The sequence below is a fragment of the Blastomyces gilchristii genome (assembly GCF_000003855.2).
Source record: "Blastomyces gilchristii SLH14081 genomic scaffold supercont1.54, whole genome shotgun sequence".
Lineage (NCBI taxonomy): Eukaryota > Fungi > Ascomycota > Eurotiomycetes > Onygenales > Ajellomycetaceae > Blastomyces > Blastomyces gilchristii.
In genome coordinates this window covers 16,249-23,999 of record NW_003101629.1, presented here as the reverse complement: position 1 = coordinate 23,999, position 7,751 = coordinate 16,249, and positions in this window count along the sequence as shown.

The following is a 7,751-nucleotide window of genomic DNA, read 5'->3' as shown; positions in this document are numbered from 1 at the left end:
TTCTATATTACATCTAAATAATGTCATAGAGTGATTGAAAACTAGTTTGAACAGTCTGTAGAATGAATGAAATCATTTACAGAGAAGTAATAAGCCGCGTGAAGCCGCAACAGAGTATTGACGCGGTCAGAGATGTGATAATCTTCAAAGTTTGAATTATCTTTGACTTTGAAACATGATTAAATGCATCTTTTATATCAATAAAAACTGCAGTTGAGATCAGGTCTTCATACTTTACTATTTAAATGTTATAAACAACTGAAAGAACAGTGTCAATTGAAGAACATTGTTTTCTATCTCTCATTTATTCATGAAATAGAACAGAATCACTAATAGAGCTTATAAAAGATACACTAGTAGCTATTATCTTTTCTAAAGATTTTTTCAGACAGTTCAATAGAGATATTACTCTATATAACATAGAAATTGAAGCTTTTCTATTAGATTTTACAAGCATTACTTCAGTAGCTTCTCTTCAGCATTCAGAATGATAATTATTTTTTAAGAGATTGAAAAAGAGCTTAAAATATTCATTCTTTAAGTAGAAATATATATTTTAAATGATCAAGTGATTGATTGAATCAGGCTCTGCAGTAGTTTTAATTAAACTTGAGAATATAGATGACTCTAGTTTATTATATATAAGCTCAGATTATTCTCAATTATTTTCATCAATATATTTATTAAATAATATATTCTTCTCTTCTGAATGTGATGAATTTTGAAAGAGAATTCTTATAAAAGCTTAACACTTTTTCTTAAAAGAGTTTGCTGTATATGATTCATTCTGAAACTTATATTTTAAGATTGAAAGCTTTGCTACACTTCTTGTTTTAGTATAGTTAAAGACTTTAAAAACTTCTTTTTTTATACTTCTTTAAGAAATTTGTTTCAGCAGTCTGTTTTAGCTCTTTTAATATCTGAAAAATATTTATTTCTGATAGCTTTAAACTCTTTATCAGATATTAAGTTATTCTTTCAATTTCTCTTAGCAGTGACTAATTGTTTTCTTTTAACAGTGATATTCTCATTTCATCAAGATTTAAAATACTCAGAAGGGATTTTCTTTGAAATATTTTCTCTAATACTTATTAGAAGAACAGATGTAATCAGCTTTACTCTATTTTTAAGTATTTTATTTAAGATATCTTAACTCTGATTTCAATAGAGCTTACTCTGCTTTTCAGATTTCAGTTGTTTTATACTTTCTTTAACTGCTTTTCAATTAGCTTTTTCAAAGTTATATTGATTAGAGAGAAGAGAATTTTCACTCATTTATTTTTCACTTAGTTTAATATTAAATTGAATGATCTCATAACCTGATTCTGAGATCTTATTTGAATTAATAAATCAGTTTATAAGTCTATTTTCAATAAGACTTTATGATATGAAAGTTAGATCTATAATAGATTTCTGTTTCATACCTTTTCTAAAGAATGTTTATTGATTATACTTGTTAACTAAATCTATTAAATGTTCAAAGGTTTATTTAATCAGTTTATCTACTCTTACTGCTCTTCTACATTCTGAATTTTATCAGAGATAATGTGTATTGAAGTCTTCTATAATTATAGAGTTTTTTAAAAGAGTTATATTCAAAAATTCTCTATTATTTATTCAGATATTGTTGTTTTCTTTCAATAACTTTTCATTATAGATATTTATAAGTTATATAGTATCAAACTCATTCTCTTTATCTATAAAATCACTCACTAGAATATCAGAGTCAGATATAATATCAAATCTTAAATTAAATTGATATCTTAATCTTTTTCTCTCATAAATCACTACACTTGATTTTATCTCAGATTTTTCAGGTAGAAAGTTGTAATAGCTTGAATGAGAAATGATGTACTTTTAGTCAGCATCAAAGTTTAATTCTTGAAGAAGTATAAAATTAACTTTTTATTCAAATACAATCTGAAGATAAGAATAATTATAATTTAAGTTTCTATTCACATTGTTTTGAATAAATGTGATTTTTGAAGCATTTTTAAACTTTTTTTATTATTTTTATTATATATTCATACTAAAAGAGAGTAGAGATAAAGTAGAATCAAATCAGTATCATCAGATAGTAGATTATATCTATTTTAAAAAACAGGAATTTTAACTGCTTACATTCTTTCTAGTTTATTACAGAGTTATTTCTCAATTTTCTAATCTTAACAGATATCTAAGAATTTAAATTCTGTTTATATTTAGCTGAAGAATTGAAGTTTGAAGATTTAGATAATTAAGAGTTTTTTCTTTTGAGCTTACAGTTACAGGTTTACTGACATAACTGTTATCTTCAGTTTTAGATTGACTTTGAGCTTCTTTCTTTCTTCAGTTCTTTTAAATTCTTGAAGTAAATATGTATTTCTTTGAGCTAGATGCATGTTTTTCTTTATAACTAGAGTACTTAAGTAGAGTATATTAACATATTTCATCTTCTCTTGAGCATATTTCTTATTTATACTCATTAGTTTTGTAATCTTTAGCACAGAATGCACATTTTAAGTCTCTGAAATAAGAGATTATAAAATTTTTATCTCTTTAACAGTTTAAACACTGTGTTTGTGTTTTAAGATTTATTCTTGAGTCTTTGTATTCATGAATACTCATCTTTAAACCTATTACTCTTACTTCAGAGACTTTTCATTGTTCAAGTGTCTTTATATACATTAGAATTGAGACATTTCTTCTGTTTTATCTAAATTCAATTGAATTCAGTTATACAGACTTCTTTCTCAGTTGAATAGAATTGTATTCTTCTAACTCATTTTTAAGAAGTAGTATTTCTTTCTCACAGTTAAAGATTTCAACTGAGATATTATGCAGAATGAATTTATCTCACTTTTCATCTCTTTTAGATAGAATTATTATGTTTAACAAAGATTCTATTACTGATTTTCAGATATTCTCATTCTTAATAAGAAATTTTGCACTGAATTCAGGCATTGTAGTTAGAATGATAGAATTTTCAAAGAAAGATAACTTAATTAAAGCTATAACTGATTTTTGAACTTCAATATCACTTATTAACTGAGAAAAGAACTACTGATTAATTTCATTTCTAATTCTGAAAATAAGGTTGAAGTTTAGCTTGTTTTTCTGCAAAATCTCTCTATTTGAGACTTTGAGCATCAGTCTTCTATTTCTAGAGATTTGAAAGTTTTTCTCTTTTATCACTTTTTTCTTCTCTTTCTTATGAATACAGGTATGAGGATTATTCTTCTGAGTTTTTTCAGACTTTTGAGCACATTTTGAGACAGCAGGTTTAGAAACAGCAGATTCTGCTGCTTGTGTATATGTTTGCTTCTAATTCAAAGAAGAAGAAGAAGAGATATTTATTACTATCACTGAGAACAATTATAAGAAGAAATAATTAAGAAACTTATGATTGTAAAACATGAAATTATCAGACAGTTTAATATCTCTGATCACAGTATATCAGAGAAGTGTAGTTTTCATGAGAAAGTAAAGAATAAACTTGTATAAGAATGTATTTAGTTGTTTTATAAGTATTATCAATAATTATTACCAAATTCTGATTATATAAGTAATCACTGAATAAACTGAATGAGACTGAATTTAATCTTCAGTCTCAGTCTCATTTTAATTTTAAAAGAATGATTATCTTTCACTGTGTATTCTGAGAAATTACTTTTATTTCACTGTTCTTGAATTAAATCTGATTATTTTTCATATCATTTCTGAAAGAAATGATTCATTTTCAGATTTTTTTAATACTCAGTTCTGATAAGACTTATGCTAAGAAATGTATAATATGAGATCAAATGAGATTAAATATGAAATTCATAATTCTGTCAGTCAGTCTAATTGTATATACATGTTAATCATATCAGATATTTTCTACTCTTAGTAATAAATACAGATTCAAGCAAGGCAGTATTATATTTAATAATGAAGCTGCTTGTAGAGGTATATTCATCATCTATACTTCTATTTATAAAAGAATGCAGAAGTTACTTGTAAACTTGTTATAAAAGTCTGTAGCAGATTGATTGATTTCAAAATCAACAGAGTTCTTTTTAATTTATGATGAGCAGCTGTAGACCTATTAATACAGTATTTCAGAATGTAATTAGATTTTCAATTTAAAAGCATGAACTGTAAGAATTTAATTTTTAAAGAATTAGTGAATTCTTATACATAAGAAGAGATATAATCTGATAAAGATGATATAATATAGTAGTTAGTTACATTATTGAGATCTAGCTATTATACAATCTTTTATGTATAATAGATGTTTATTAAGTGATCAGTGAATATATCACTTATATAAAAATAATCAGCCCGTAGAGAGAGAATCTGACAAATATTAATAAATTTATATTTATAAAACATTAAATATTAATATGATAATATATAGTAAATCAGTTATTTATATAAAATATAGTAATAGCAGTTATAGATTATAATTTTAATTAAGTTAAATTATTAAATAATTAAATAATTAATTATTATAGTTAGACTGACCGTGTGACCGTGTCTGAGACCAGAACCAGATTTTTTGATAGTCTCATTATCAATTTGACTGATCTCATTACACAGTTTTAACATTAGATAGTAGTCTCATACTGTCTCAGTGAGACTTACTGTCTACTCTTATCACATTTTTCAAATAAGATTATGATTTTCACTTCTCAATTTAAATTAATTTTATTGCTTTAAATAACTTTAAATCTCATTTGAGTATTATCAAAAAGTGTTACTTTTTAAAAAATTAAAAATAGTCTAAAAAAAACCTTAAAATGTCTAAAAATAGTAACTTTATGTCAAGAATGGGACTAAATGAGATTAAATGAGATCACCTTCTCATTTTTTTCAAGTCATGGTTTCATTTTAAGATCTGATATATAGTCACTTTGCATGTTTTTTTAATAACTAGTCCCAGCGGGATTCACGCCAAGAAATGTATGAGATCAGATGAAATGACATCAAACATGAAATTTATAATTCTGACAGTCAGTCTAATTATAGTAGTAGTAAAATTATATTCTCTCTTCTTAATAAGTCTGATTTAGATAATTTTATATTTATTTTAATTAATTAAGTAGAAGTTTAAATAATAAAAGATTTTATAGCTCAGATTATAAGAAAAATATAAATTAAATAAAACTTATACTTTCTCTATAAATTGAGAAAAAGAGTCTGTTTATAGAGCAGATTTAATAGTAATATAGTTATAATTATTATGAATTATTCTATTACTATAGTTTTGAATTAAATGACTCAGTAGAAAGTTAATAATAAAATTACTATTCTTTTTCTCTTTTATATATAAATAGCTTCTGCTCTTTATCTGTCTGTGCTATTATTATTATAATCTGTGAAAAGTTTATTTTTTATCTCTTTTATATTTTTAGTATCTTTTATCTCTCTACTGCAGTCACTGAGTTATCTTTTAAAAGCTGAACAGTTTTGATTAAGACTCTGATGAATAAACTGGTATTAGAGACTGTTACTCTTTTTATATTATTTAACATTTATATAATAAATATATAAGTGTAAAAGATCTACGGCGAATAGATCGGTATAATAATATAAGTCTTATATAACAAAAGTGAAAAATGTTAGACAAGGAAAAGAAAGAGAAAGTGTGAGAATCAGTAATTAGAGTGAATATTTATATATGTATATAATAATATACACAGTAAAGCTTCAGAGTGAAAGAATAGAAATTCTGTGAGTTTTTCAGCTGAGAATCAGTGACTGAAAATCAGAGCTTTCAGTGAGAATCTATAAAGTGTTATGAAATAGTCTATATAATTGATCAGACACAGTCTGCTACATTAACTCTCTTCTTTCTGAAGTGAGATTGTGTGTAGTTCTTATCAGTGAAGAGTCATGATCTCAGATAATACAGAACTCAGAGTTCAGATCAGATAATTATAGCTGACTTATTTTATAAGATATTATCAGCTACAGCTGTGAAGTCTCTTATTAAGAATATCTTCAATCTTTCATTCAAGTTCATTATCTTTTTCTATGATCTCTGATAACTGTCAGTTAGAAATCAGTTGAGAAGAAAATGAATCAGTGACAGCATAGTGAAGTAAGCTTATATAAAAAATATTATGAATCTCTGATAATGTGTTAAGACAGTAGTTATAACTGTCTAAGACTTTTATCACTTTATACTTAACATAGCAGTGATTCAGTGTATGAGATGAGTATTTAATCTATGTATTCTTAAGATTTAATCACATCAGATCTTCTATCATATATTACTCAGCAGAATTCTGATAAATATTGATTTAATCTTCTTAATCTTATTTAATACTTGCTATGAAGACTTCTACTTAGTTACAGATATTTCAGAGCTTTATTACTATCTTATCAGCAATCTGAATTAAACTGCAGAGATTCAGTGTGAAATGTATAGTCTTTAAAAGATTCAATACCTTTATATAATAACTGTGTGTAAGAAAGAACAGGCTTACATCTGTTAAAACAGCATCTTGACTATTAATAGTGATCTCTATATATAGAAGAAGATCATGTCAATCATTCTATAAATAATTGTAGAACTTAGGCCTGATGACGTAGTAGTTAACTACGCTATGATAAAGTCTCAATTGATAGCCTTCTCTTAGAGAAATGAATGTTAAGAGTAGACTGGCCGCCGGGACCATGAATTTCACGTTTGGTCCCATTTGATCTGGTCCCATATATTTCTTGGCGTGAATCCCGCTGGGACTGGCTATCAAAAAAACATGTAAAGTGACTATATATCAGATCTTAAAATGAAATCATGACTTGAAAAAAATGAGAAAGTGGTTTCATTTGGTCTCATTTAGTTCCATTCTTGGCATAAAGTTACTATTTTTAGACATTTTAAGGTTTTTTTTAGACTATTTTTAATTTTTTAAAAAGTAACACTTTTTGATAATACTCAAATAAGATTTAAAGTCATTTAAAGCAATAAAAATAATTTAAATTGAGAAGTAGAAATCATGATCTCATTTGAAAAATATGATAAGAGTAGACAGTAAGTCTTACTGAGACAGTATGAAACTACTATCTAATGTTAAAACCATGTAATGAGATCAGTTGAATTGATAATGAGACTATCAAAAATTCTGGTTCTGGTCTCAGACACGGTTACATAGTCAGTCTAACTGTGACACTGTATCTATACTTGTATTCAAGAGTTCTATTATATTATTAATAGATATATCATTTATTAAATGTATAATATCTGTGAAATTCAAAGAAGTGTAATTATATGAATATCTTATATATCTAAGATATTAGAACTCTCAGATCTTTCACTGACATTTTCTTATTCTCTTTATAAGATTTTATTCTCTTTATAAGATCTTATTACAGAGTCAAAGTGATTAATAAGTAAGCTTCTATCTAGAGACTCAGTATTCACTTAACTGATTATTTATTTCTCTATTTCTTATGTGTTGTTATATATTCAGATATCTTCTTAATAAATAATTATTTCTAATAAGAAGATAAGAATGTTTTTCAAGTATAAGAGATCTATACTGAATAGATTAGTATAATAATATAGATCTTATATAATAAAAGTGAAAAACATTAGAGAAGGAAAAGAAAGAGAAAGTGCAGAAATTAATGATTAAAGTGAATATTTATACATGTATATAATAGTATACACAGTGAAGCTTCAGAGTGAAAGAATAGAAATTCTGTGAGATTTTCAGCTGAGAATCAGTGATCAAGAATCAGAGCTTTCAGCAGAAATCTATGAAGTATAATGAAATAGTCTA